General features: G+C 42.3%; 1 protein-coding gene across 2 annotated transcripts in view; it reads left to right on the top strand.

The window, feature by feature from the left end:
• Positions 1-13,864, top strand: part of CCDC149 (coiled-coil domain containing 149) — a 155,707-nt gene that overhangs the window by 58,655 nt on the left and 83,188 nt on the right. The window lies entirely within an intron of this gene.

The raw sequence follows: 13,864 nt of genomic DNA, 5'->3' as shown, positions 1-13,864 counted from the left end.
TGTGTTTCCCTGCATGGGGAAGCATTTGCACCCGAGCAGGATTCCCAAACTGGAAGATGCCAGTAAGAATACTGGTCTCTTGATAGCTGTAATTGTCAGCTCAACACCATGTATTGTTTACTGATGATACATGTGGTCCCACTCCTATAAACTGGGCTTCATTGCCATAATATTTTTAATACTGAGTAAAGTAAATGCTATGCCCAAGACATACACATATGCATACGCTCACAAAATACACACGTACATACACACAGAACACACGTGCCTATTCACACAACACAAACAGAATGCACGTGCACACACAATATATGAGTGCCTATTCACACATACACATATACACCTACTTTCATATGTGCACATAGACAACACACATGTATATGTTATATACACATAACATATTAACATGAACACAAACATAACACAAGGCACATATACTTAAAACACATGCACACATACACAAAATACATAAACTCATATGCTCATATAACATGCACATATTAACAACATGTGAATATTTATGCATGTACAATACATGTACATATACAGGCATATTTACAAAACATATACACATAATCTCTCACACAACACACACACATGCATACACACATATACACAGAGGACTTTTACCCATGAATAATAACTTGGTTCTGTGGTTACTCCCTTGTACTCACTCCCATTCCCTTTCCCTTGTTTTTCACTTGTTTTATAATATTTCACATATAATATTTCACTTGTTTTATAATATTTCACATATAATATTTCACTTGTTTTATAATATTTCACATTTTAATCCATAATCAAATTTTTCTGTGGACCTAGTTAATGTCTTTTCTATGCAAATTTACATTGAGAGTTTTATTAATAATTTTAAAAATTATAAGCATTTAAATTTTGGAATTTTTGCTCCAGACTGACTTACAACTTTTGTTTGTGTGCTTTTAAAGGCCGTGAGTCATCTCCACTGCGATTTCAGAGTTTGTTAGTATTCATGAAGAAGTTTTACAGTTTAAGTAAATTCACGTTCTGTGACTTTATGATAAAAAATTTACATCGACTGAGGAGAATCTGATGAATTCTAGTTTGTCACGCCACATTCTGTAGTTCTTAAGAAGCAAATGCATTGTCTTGAGCATTGACTTTGTGGCTTTTAATACGGCATTCTTTTTTTTTGAGTTTGGGACCACGGTGTGAATTTGACTTTTCCAGCCTCTGCGCCTACAGAGAGGAATCACCACAGGGCTGTGTGAGAGAGCACGCATGCATGCTCACACACACACACACACACACACACACACACACACACACACTGGGGTGCAAGTGCTGGGAATTCTCAGCCACCTTCATGACTGATTCTGAACAACCAAGGAAGCAGTGACCTCACAGAAGTAGCCGTTCACAAGCAATGCAGGCTTTGGGTCCTCTCAGTCTTCACAGACCCCTTCTCTCTGCAGTTCCATACTTAGCAAATTAAAATTCAGGACCGCAAGGCAAATTTGAATTTCAGATTGACAAAGGATCTTTCTTTTAGTATAAAAGTAAGCTCCATGCAATATGCAGCTCAGACTTATTCTAAAATATTATTCATTGTTTATCTGAAATGCAAATTGGACTGTATTTCATCTGACCACTCTGCAAAGTTTAGTATTAGCTTCCTCTCAAATGTAGCCTCAGTTTTCTTCCCCCAAGCAGGAGAGGCCGGAACGCAGCTTTGGAGTGCATGTTCTTCCAGCCTGCCAAGGCCATGATAGGACGTGCCCTACTCCTGCTTACACTAACATTCTCAGGGGTGATTGCACAGGAATTAGCTTAGGTTAATCACTTGTTAACTGAAGGAAAGGCTGTTAGGAAGCCAGCAGAAATATCTGCCAAACTAACCATGTGACCTCTGGAAGGTTTACTTTAAGTGTCTCAGTCTCAGCTTTCTTAACCCTAAAATGGAATAAATATGGTACCTACCACGTAGAACTGCTGTAAGAAGGAAGTGAGAAAAATTCAAGTCATGTCCTTAGCTGCGGTCACACAGTAACAGATGGGTGATCTGTAAACACTGATCATCTCCTCCTCATCCCTTCCTAAGAATCACTTGTGTCAAGAGTGATGATTCTGTCTGCCATGGCCTTCAGCAGGACTCTTTCAGTCACATTTGGAAGTTGGAAGTAGCTTAAAGGTTCCTAGCTCAGAAGGCCTCAGAAGGCTTGGTCACCCTGGGGGCAGCTCCATCTAAGAAGTCGCTTCCACTAGAGCTCAGGTGCCCCCCGTTTGCTCCACTGCCCTCCCCTCTCTGTGCCTGTGGTTCTGTCTGTCTGTCTGTCTGTCCGTCTGTCTGTCTCTCTCTCTGTCTCTGTCTCTGTCTCTCTGTCTCTCTCTCTCTGTCTCTCTCATTGGAGCCACTTGCTTTGGAGGATGGGAAGCGTGAATACTGACCACAGGAGTGCAACAGATCCCATATCACTGACCACTAGGAAACAGGGCAGATCCCCAAGTCTCAGTTGAGAGATTCTTGGGGGATCCTAAGTGTCAGGATCAGACAGGTACGCTAGTGATACAAAGCAGCTTCTACTATTGTTCTTTTTCGTTTGTTCGGTGCCACTGCTGGTCGTATTCAGGGCTTATTCCTGGCTCTGCACTCAGGGATCACTCTTGACAAACTTGACACCATATGGAATCCATATGGATTAAACTTGGGTCTGCTGCAAGACAAGAGCCCTACCCATTCTACTGTCTCTCTGGCCCCTACTTTGGGCCTTTTTAAGGGGTGCTGAAAGACAGCATTTTAATCATCTGCTCTTAAGAAGGTCTTGGGATGGTAACTAATAATGATGGTCGTGTTTTAAGTATCCTCTTAAGAAAATCTTGGAATGATAACTAGTAATTATGACAGCCAAGGTTTGGGAATGCTCAGCCTTGCGGTGCGCTGGGCATCGTTCCTGAAATCATCTAATTCTCACACAATTATGAGTGTCATCAGTATCATTGCCATCTGACAAATGAGGAGATCAAAGCTTGTGGCAGCCTGGATGTTCCTCAAGAAAAGCAAACGAATTGGTGATAAAACCAGAGCTTATACCCCTCCAGTTCACTCAGAGTGCATGCTCACAGCCACCGTAACTGTGTAAGCATTCACAGCCCTGATGGGCACCCTCAGCTCATGAAGACAGTGAGGATCAGAAGTGGGAACAGTCACACGCCAGTCCCTGAGCTGGAATTGGCAAGTTAGAGTGGCCAGACCATTCCATTTTCCCCTAACCCACTCCTTTTTTTTAAAATTTATTTTATTTTTTTAATTATTAAGATTTACTTTTGTTTAGTGAACCACTGTGAAATAAACCCTAACAAAGCTGTTCATGATAGAGTTTCAGTCCGTGTTCCAACACCCATCCCTCCTCCAGTGTACATTTCCCAGCATCAGGGTCCTCAGTTTCCCTCCCATCACCCACCCCCCAGCCTGCCTCAGCCTCTATGGCAGGCACTTTTCTTCTCTTCTCTCTCTCTCTCCCCCTCTCTCTCCCCTCTCTCTCTCCCTCTTTCTCCCTCCCCCCCTTGGGCATTATTGTCTGCAATACAAATACTGAAAGGTTGTCAGGTATATCCCTTTACCCACTTTTAACCCTCACTCTTGTCCAGCGTGATCGTTCCCAGCTATTATTGTCATACCGATCCCTTCTCTCTCTTACCTACCCTCTGCCCCCCTGACACTTGTGGTTGATTCTAACCATTGACCAGTCCTCCTAACCCCTGTTTCCTGGCCGTGGATATTCGCCTTCTACAGTGTATATTTTTTCTACTAAAGGTGAATGCAGTTATTCTATGTCTGTCCCTCTCCCTCTTGAGTCAGTTCACTCAGCATCATACTCTCCATGTTTATTCATTTCTATCCATTTCTAGACAAATTTTATGACTTCATTTTTCCTAATAGCTGCATAATATTCCATTGTGCAGATGCGCCATAGTTTCTTTATCCATTCATTTGTTCTTGGGCACTCAGGTTGTTTCAGATTCTGGCTATTATGAATAGTGCTGCAATGAACATAGGAGTGCAGATTTTCTGTTGTGTGTTTTTGGGACCCCAGGGTACATTCCCAAAAGTGATATTGCTGGTTCAGATGGGAGCTCAATTTCTGTTTTTTTTTTTTGAGGAATGACCATATTGTTTTCAAAAAAAAAAAAAAAAAGACTGGACCAGTTGTCATTCCCACCAACAATGAAGAAGAGTTCCTTTCTCCCTGTTCTTGTGCTTTTGGATGTGTGCCAGTATCTGTGATGTGTGATATGTCCTTGTTGTTTTGATTTGTATCTCCCTGATGATTAGTGATGAAGAGCACTTTTTCATGTGCCTTTTGGGCATTTGAATCTCTTCTTTGAGAAAGTTTCTGTTCATTTCTTCTCCCCATTTTCTTATGGGTTGGATGTTTTTTTCTTGTAAAGTTCTACCAATGCCTGTATATCTTTTATATTAACTCCTTATCAGAAGGGTAATGGGTAAATAACCTTTCCCCATTCCATAGGCTGTCTAGACCCTCTCCTTTTACACATCTAGTTGTGGCATAGTTTTACTAATGCTCCCTTTCACTTTCTAACATATCTTGGTTTTCATGAGAACTAATACAGTCACCTTGATTTTGCTAGGGATGCTATAAAGAAGCAGTAAACAAAAGAATTACAATACTTAAGATGTGAAATGGTAATGAGTATTATGGACAAAACAGATATTTCCCAGAGCAGTGGGTCAGTGTTCTGGGTTAGTAATGGAACAAATGCTTTGATTAAGAGTAAGAAAAAAATTGGTTAGGAGTAAGGAAAAATTCTAATTTGGCAGGGAGAGAAAACAAACATGCCTGTTTAAAAATAATTATATAAAAAATTATCTGGGGCTGGATAAATAGGATTTAGGCCTGTGCTTTATAAGCAGTGTCTTGGTTTAATTCCTTGTACCCATGATCCCCTGAGTACCTCTGAGTACCCCTGAGCACAGAGCCAGGAATGGTCCCCAAGCACCATTAAGTATACCCCTACATCCCCCCACAAGAAAGATAAACAAACAAAAATTTATGTTTAGCTAGCTTTTATTTTTTTTTTAATTTTTTAAATTTTTTTGCTTTTTTTTTGGGTCACACCCAGCGATGCTCAGGGGTTACTCCTGGCTCTGCACTCAGGAATTACTCCTGGCGGTGCTTGGGGGACCATATGGGATGCCGGGGATCGAACCCGGGTCGGTCGCGTGCAAGGCAAACGCCCTACCCGCTGTGCTATCGCTCCGGCCCCTTAGCTAGCTTTTAAAAGGACGTAATTGCTCCTTGTGTGGAGGTGCTAAGATCTCTTCCTCATTAGCTCAATATAGAGAAGAAAATGCCCTATTAAATTTCTAGGCTCTGGTTGCAGTGAAACGCTGTTAAGTTTCTGCTATTAGCCATAAGTAGACAGTTTTGACGTGACAGTTCCAGTGCTGGGAAAAAGGCACAGTTATTCCCCTCACTTTTCCATCAGCAGAAGTATGCAGCCCTCTACCGTGTTACAAGTGCTGTTAATCCTAAACACGGTCCTAAACATGCAGTTAACCCACACCTGCAGCACCGGCCCAGAGCTCAGCAGTTGAAAGTCATCGTCCTAGAGGCAGGAGAGTGGATAGAGCAAACCAGCCTGAGGAGGCAGAAGGTACTGGAACAAGAACCAGCTGCCGAGTTAACAGATGGAGGAGAAGGTTACAAGGTGGACATTTTGCAAAGTAAGCAAGACCCCACTAGCAGTATGTTGCCCACCCACCTTGAAGCATAGCGTGGGTTTGACTCAGAAGAAGGGATTTCTAGGCATCTCCTCTTTATTTCCTGACTCAGTGATTGCTAGGAGCTTTACTCACTAACAGACTGAATGTGTGTGTCCCCTATTCCTGTGTTGACACTCTGCCCCCACAGGCAGATGGAATAGTATCTTTGGTTGTTGCTTCAGATCAGATGAGGATGTGAGGGTGATGCTCTCCCAAATGGGTGTTGTGTCCCTCTGATAGTCTGTTTTTTTCCCTGCTCTGTGAGGCTACAAGAAGTCTTCAGCCCAAAACAGACTTCTCTATGGGATCTGACTGCCCCAGCACTCTGGTTTTGTATTTACAACCTCTGGAATTGAGAGAAGTAAACCATTTCTTAAAGTCCCCCAATTTATGATAGTTTGTTATAGTAGTTCAATCTAAAATATTCTGGCTTTGACCATTCCTCTTTCTCTCAGTTTCATTTCTCTGAACCCATGGTTCTTATACTCTTGCAAACTGAAGGTACCTTTGACCACCAATGTTCCCCAGTTTCCCTCCTAGCCATCCCCCACATTGGTGGTGGGAAATATACACTGGTGGTATTGGAACATTATATGACTGAAATGCAATTATGTACAACTTTGTAATGGTGTATCTCACTACGATTAAATTTAAAAAAAAAATAGAAAACTGGCAAAAAGTAAATAGTTCAAGTTCTAAAAAAACAAAATGACAAAAAAGAAAATCCCACACAGATATCCCACACAGATACATTGAAAGACATTTTGTTGCCACAGTGTTATATGTACACAGACACACACACAAATTTGTTTATAATTTCAGGAATTTATAGGCCTTCTTCAATCCATCCAAGGATTCTTGAATTCTTTGAACTGTATTTAAAACATATTGCTTTAAATAGTTTGAGAACTGTTCCCCAATATCGGTAGGACCAATATCATATCCTCAGTCTTTATAATGCTTTGTGCCCATTGAGCACAAGAGATAAGAGACTATATAAATACATATGTATGAATGGGTGTAAAGTAGCAAGCTAACTGGCTGTCTGGCTGGCTGGTCAGACAGACGAGTGTGAATAATCTTCCAACCTTATATATCTCACTAGCAAATGAAGTATTTTATAGGGCAGCATCTTGTGTGACAACAGATGATGAAAATTTTCTGCTTCATTTTGGGCAAGCCAGATAGCCTTTCTGAGATCCAGTATTCTCCTCTCCAAAATGACCCTGTGAGAGGTATTCCTAAAATTATGAAGAGGAATAGTATAATCATGCCGAATTTGCTCATTACTTTGTTCTGGTGAGTTCCCAGTGGATATTGGATGCTTTATTTTTCTGTCCATGGTTACACCACAGGTTAAAACTGAACTAAAATCCAGGTTTGCTAACTTGTTCTTCAATGACCTAGTCCTGGTTCTTTGCCCTATATTTGACTCTTAGGCTGATTGGTAAAAAAGCAGAGACAGCACCTAATCCAACCAAGTCCAGAGATGTAGAAAGTGCTCTATTTGAAGCCCTTGGCTAAGACACTATGGAGAATTGGAAACAGAGTCAGGATTTTTTTTTTTATCTATTTAACCACTGTGCTTTCTTGTGGCAACCAAAATCTGACCATAATTTTTTTTCTGCCTCTCTTTTTTGTCTCCTCTTTAAAGGACAAACTAGAATTTTCTTGTTTGGAGTTCTAGAAATATAGTTGTTGAGGCTTTCTTTCAGAACTCAAAATCCTTTCTAAAACAACTCAATTTCCAATAGCAAATCATCCGTTAAGGAAGCTGTGAAGAAATCGTGACAACAGTGATTGCACTAATAGCTTCTCGTGGGATATTGAAATGAAAATTTCTTCTTGATACTCCAGGCAGAACTGTACACAGAGCACCTCCGCGCCACAGCCAGAGACCGCCCAGAGATCTCAAACAACCCTTTCAGTATTTTTCTTTTACTAAACAAGCAGTTCCCTTAAAAGACAAAGGGGAATTTAAATTAACTTGGGTTAATGTTCTTCTAAGATGGGATTCTTTAGGGTCATGCCAGTGCATTTCTCCCATGCATATCCTCCTGGAAAAAAACAATCAAACACATCTCTAAGATCTCTTTTCCCCTTTTTTGATTTCAAGCAGACATCCCCAGGAGGAACTCCTCCTGATCCAGGAGGAAGCCTTTACTTTCTTCCCTTAAAAATTGATGGCTTATTTAGATGGTGCCGTGCCCTAGGATGACACACTGAGAGAAATCAGAGTAGAGAAGCCCTTCTTGCCAGGGGAGGGAACCTGGTACTTCTGTGACTAACTCCTTTTTAGTCAGTTTTATTTTAATCCCCTGTGATGGCAAATCAGAGCGTCTCTGTACATTTCTGGGGTTTGATGCTCAGAAACTAAAACTTCCTTCAAAGATCTTGAGTGCTTTGAGATGTTTCTTTTTATAACGCTTTGAAGAATAGGTCTACACTTCCATCGCAGGGCAACTGGGAAGAAGTCCAGGGTCCAGCCTGTGGGATTCCTCCCAAAGCGTAGCAACAGCGCCTTCATTCTGAGCACCAATGCACCTGGCTGTGTAGAAACCCTTTGAATCCCTGCAGCCATTTTCTAAGGGAGATGCGTGTACCCCCCAGTTGATAGATGATGAAATTTAGGCTCAGAGAATCTAAAGAACTCGGGCACTATCGAAGAACTGCTGAGTCACAGATGCAGAATCATAATGGTCAAGACTGAACAAACATTTATTTAAATAGCCAGCTCCCAAGCCTATTGAAGGTTGTTTTCCTGTGGGGCCTGGACACATATTCAGTGCCAAGTGTGTGTTTTGAGATTATGAGGTGGGAGTAGGCTGCTGAGGGATCCCAGCGTGGCCAACAAATGTGTACAGAATAAGCTCTTGGGGTTTTTTTTTTGTAAACCAGAAAGCTGTCACTCTCACGGAGGTCATCACTTTGGCAGCTGCTATGAATTGGGGGCCCTTGCTCAGCAAAGCCAGTTCCACTCTATTACTATTAACACAGGCGTTGCCATGGACCAAAGCACTGGAGTAGAAATTGTAATTAAATTTGCTATCAATCACACGGTTCCAGTATACTTGATGTTTCATCAAATATATTGTAAACATATTCTTGCTTAATCTAGTATTTCTGTTAATTGAAGGTGTGGGCTTAAGGGCTCCAAGAATAAAACTTTTGTAACATTAAATTGAAGCAAGTTTCCAAATCTGATCTTGCTGCTGTTGCTCCTGCTGTTTCCTCTTCCTCCTCCTCTTCCTCCTCCTCCTCCTCTTGTTGTTCTTCTTCTTCTACTTCTCCTCCTCCTCCAGCCTTCTCCTCTTCCTCTTCCTTGTCCTCCTCATTTTCTCCCTCCCCCTCCTCCTCCTCTTCCTTTTCCTCTCCCTCCTCTTCCTATCCCCTTTTCTCCACTCCCTCTCCCTTTCCTTCTCTTCCTCCTTCTACTCTTCCTCCTCTCTCCTTCTCCCTTTCCTCTCCTCCTTATCCTCTCCTCCCTTTCCTCCTCCCATCTTCCTCCTCCTTCTCTTTTCTTAATTTAGTTTTATTTTTGGTTTACAATACCATTAATAATGATTTCTTGTGGACATAATTCCAACACCACATCCACCATCAGAGTACCCATCTCCCTCCCACAAGGGCCCTAACCCCTCTCTTTCATCTCTCTCTTCCAAAACAACCCCCTTGTGTTGCCTTGGGGTCTTTTTTGCTACTTCACTGTGTATTTTTAAGTCTCGCATTTGAGAGAACATGCTGTACCTGCCCCTGTCCTTCTGACCAACTTGCTCTTCCTAAGGAAATAGTTAGGTCAGGAAGTTACCTTTTCCCCTCTTTCAGCCTCTCATTATCTTTCCCTTCCACATGTAATTTAATTCCAATATCATTAACACAAAAAAAATTGAGAAGTAAGTTATAGGGCTTCCTGGTACACATCCTTTTGATAGTATGATGCCAGATGATTTTTCCATGACTAGGCTACCTATTGGAATGCTACAAGGCCAAGATTCCTCATGACTCGAGGAATTATTTTTAGTATGTTCCTCCCTCCCCTCCTGGTTGTTGGTCTCAAGAGTCAGGGGGCAAAAATGTGTCTTGTTTTTAATGCCATTCAGGATGCCTGGCACCTGCATAGTGGAGGGTCATTTTAGCATGTCTATCACCCTTTTCCTTTTCGTTTTAGTGGTGAGGAAGGAGACACACTTTACCTCTGTCCTCTTAGGTTCAGGAACTGTGGGCTGCTGCTTTAACTAAGCAAAGACAGATTAATGGGGGCATCCTGTCTGTACGGGAGTTCATGGGAAAGAAGCATTGCTCTAAACAGTGGTTAGGCTTAGGGCCTTCTATGCCATCTTAACAGGAGGAAATGGGGTTTGGGCTTGAAGGGACAATACGTTGTGGAGAGGTGACTAGGAAATCTAGTGGAAACTAATGAAGCAGAAGAGTCAGCTCAGAGAGATTAGTTTCTGCAGAGTCATCATGGCTCTAGTCCCTGGGGACAGTTACCCCCGGAGTGGAGAGAACTCTGATAGTGGGGACTTACACCCAGCTAGCACATAGAAGAGGAGAGAGAACACTTTCCGTATCTGTTGATTTGATTTTGGGGAAAGTTACCCTAAAGCCATGATCTGGGACCACTCCTGGTGATGCAGTGCTAGGGCCTGGGGATGCTTCTTCTAGCCTGGGGGTGGGGGGCACCAGATCTACCCCAACAGTACCTAGGGGCCTCTGAGACTCTACCTGGTAATGCTCAGGGGACCATTTGGTGCCAGAGATCCAACCTGTCTTGTACTCTCTTGCTGGCCCTGGTATCTTGGTTTTTAATTGCTTCCGCTCAAAATAATCTGTATGCCACAGGGAAATATTTTGGAGTGGCACCTCCTAATGTCCTTGTCTTCATCTTTTCATTTTTGACCTCAGTAAGAGAAATGGTTTATTGTGGGATTTAGGGATGTTACTTATCACCAAGATGCAGAAATCCTTGTGAGCCAGTGTCAATGATTTGATCCTTGAAAACAGGCAACCTCCCCAGCAGTGGCCGCTGCCGCCAAGTGTGATGTATAATTTAGTTTTCTAAAATGCCCATCACTTTCTATAAATTAAAAGATGTCTGGCAGGCCAGAGAGACAGTCCTAGGTTTAAGATGCTTGCCTTGCATGAAGCCAACCCTGACTTCATCCCCAGTGGCCCACGGTCCCCTGAGTATCACGGGCCACATCCCATCAGTGGTCCTGATCCTTCCAGAGTAATACCAGGGTGAACCAGGTAATCTCCTGCACTGCAGGCACTGGGAAGCAGCACATGCTCAGGCCCAAGCATTGAACCATCTGGCTTCTGCGGCTAAGAATCTCCATAAATCTCTGAACCTCCTGATCACTGCTTGGGAAGCGCACTCCGCCACCCCACCCCCCCCCCCCCCGCAAATGTCTTACATATCTAGGGAAATTGTCCTGGTGTGCTTTGGGCATGGAGAAAGAAACTCAGAGAGGCAAAAGCTAGAGTTTAGGATGCAGTTGGATTCGAAGATTTGGAGGAGAACATCTCCTCTTACCTCTGTGAGAATTTCTGCAAAATGCAGAGGTTAGACCAGGCCCTCTCTGCTCTCTTAGCTCCCAGATCTCTGCCTTCGTGACCCTGGGGATCTATAGGCTCCATCTCTGTGCAGAGAGAATTTTAATCAGCACTGAAGTTCCCATACCCGTAGCTCACCTTTGCATAATGCGTTTGCAGCCACAGATTCCAACAGGGGGCTGAATTGTTCCTTGCTTGACAAAGGAAGGTATGTTGGAATGGAGAACCATAACATCCTTTCCGCCCCCCCAGGACCCCCACGCCCAGCTGTATTCTCATTATCTCTGTTTCCCCTCCCTTCCTGCCATGATTTTAATAGCCAGACTGTAGCCTGAGAAAAGTGACTGGAATGTGTGGATCATCCCACAATACATTTCATACTACTCAGCATTCTGCTATTGTCAGAACCAAAATGTCAACCTTTAACATCAGGCCTGGCTAGATCTGAATATTTAAACGAGGCTTCTTTGTAAACCTTTTCATGTTTTGCTATGTATGCTACCCCCTGCTCCAGAGATTTAGAGGAAATAATCTCTTGGTTTTTGTTTTCCTTCCCTGTAAAAACCCTTCCCAGTGTTAGACGGTCTGCCACTTTTACCCTGACATTTCCTTTACATAGTGCTGCTGTGCTAAACTGATGGCCACAGAGTCCTTCTCAATAACATGGAGACAAAACTCTGTGCATAGCTGATAAATTATAAGCAGGCACCGCATGTTAGCTTGATGGATTGTTACAGTGAATGTGTGTGAGTCATGGGTGTTATTTTTGGTCAAAAGAATTGTGTGAACTTTCCTTCCTCTATTTTGAGTGCTTTGAAATGTACTACTTTTCTTTCTTTCCTTCTCTCTTTTTTTGTTCTTTGAGGTATATGTCAAGAAATTAGGCACCCTATCAGAACAGTCATTTTCTAGTTTTCAAAGTTATTGTTTTCAAGTTGCGGAGGTGGAAGGACTGAATAGAGAAAGAATGGTATGTTGACAATAAGCCAGCCTGTGAAATAGAAAAGAAAATTACAGTCACCTGTTCTAAAAGGGGTTGGGGGTTTCCCATGCCCCCTCACCCCAGGGGTCAATTTTAAAGCTGGGATAGGCTTACTGTGGACTTGGAGGCGATCTGATTCTAATTAACCATTTCTTTGCAGTAAAAGTGTAGAAATGTAATAGACTGTAGAAATGCCAGATTTTATTTGCGTGGATTTCTTTTCAGCTTGGCTGCAGAGAAAATAATGTTTGACAGTCACATCACCGGGTCTCTAAATCACAGTTTGCCCAAAGCAGCCCCATCCTCTGCTTTACTGTATCACCGGAACCTATGATGTATATAGCAGTAATGTGTCTGGCTCTAATATCCAAATACCTTGGTATCTCATGGAGCTCAGTGCTATTCAGAGTGAGACCCAAGGACAAGTGGCAGGTAACAAGCTGCTCATTTCTGGCCCAAGATGAGATCAGGACAGAAAGTGAAAGTAAGTGCTGAGAAATTTTACAGCCAATTGACAGCATGGCTTTAAGCCTATCGAATATAACCAACACTTGGGGTCTTGATGTCTCCTTAAAATCATTTTCCTAATAGTTGTTTATTGTTTGTTTGTTTGGGGGCCATACCTAGCAGTGCTGAGGGCTTACTCCTGGCTCTGAATTCAGGGATCATTCCTGGCAGGCTCAGGGGACCGTATGGGATGCTGGGATTGTGTGTAAGAAAACCATTCTATCCACTGTTCTATAACTCTGGCCCCTCATGGTTAAATTTTGTTGAATTTTGCAAAGCTGCTAGTCTGTAACAGATTGGAGATGCAGAACCGATTTTTTCCCTCTCACAGACTGAGTAGGACTAGTTATCTTCTGGGGTTTTACTGGTACCTCAGTCCCCAAGGCTCTCAAGCCATTATTGATTCGGAAAGATTACTGATGTTGCAGAATTTAAAAAAAATCTTTTTGTGGAATTTTTGCTATTGCTCTTGCGAAACTTTCTCTCTGAGGATGTTTCATGTATCTTCAGCGCTTAAAGCAGTGCCAAGTACCTGTAAATGCTCAATATTTGTTGTGTAAATGAATGGGTGGATAAAGAACAGTTACAAAGGAGTTAGCTGTTCTAAGGAGGAGTTTGGTCACATCTACCCAATGATTCATCTTGTGTTCAAGATGGTGCCTCAACCCACCAAGCACTGTGGCAGATTTTCTATATCCATTACTCAATTTAGGAATCAGTTGGCCTAATCCCACAAATATGTGTCTTTGGCTCCATTTTTCAGAGGAGGAAACTCAAGAGGTTAAGAAACTCTGGTCACCCAAGGTCACTCAGTCCAGGAGGCAGAGGTACTGGGATTCAGCTTAGCTTCTCTGATCAATAGAAGTTTTCAAAGAAATCTGTTAATCTCTTTGCTTTCCATCCTCAAAGATGGGAATTAAATATTCTCATCCTTCACTAATTTTTTAACCTAATGAGACAGAAATCGGGAAAATTAGAGCACAACTATTATAAAAGATGAACTTCGCAAATATAAAGTTTAAAAATTAGATTTGCAGGCTGGGGAGTGAATTCAG

This window comes from Sorex araneus, chromosome 5 (genome assembly GCF_027595985.1).
Source record: "Sorex araneus isolate mSorAra2 chromosome 5, mSorAra2.pri, whole genome shotgun sequence".
NCBI classification, from domain to species: Eukaryota; Metazoa; Chordata; class Mammalia; order Eulipotyphla; family Soricidae; genus Sorex; species Sorex araneus.
The sequence above is the reverse complement of the archived record's forward strand: the minus strand, read 5'-3'. Positions and strand labels throughout refer to the sequence as shown.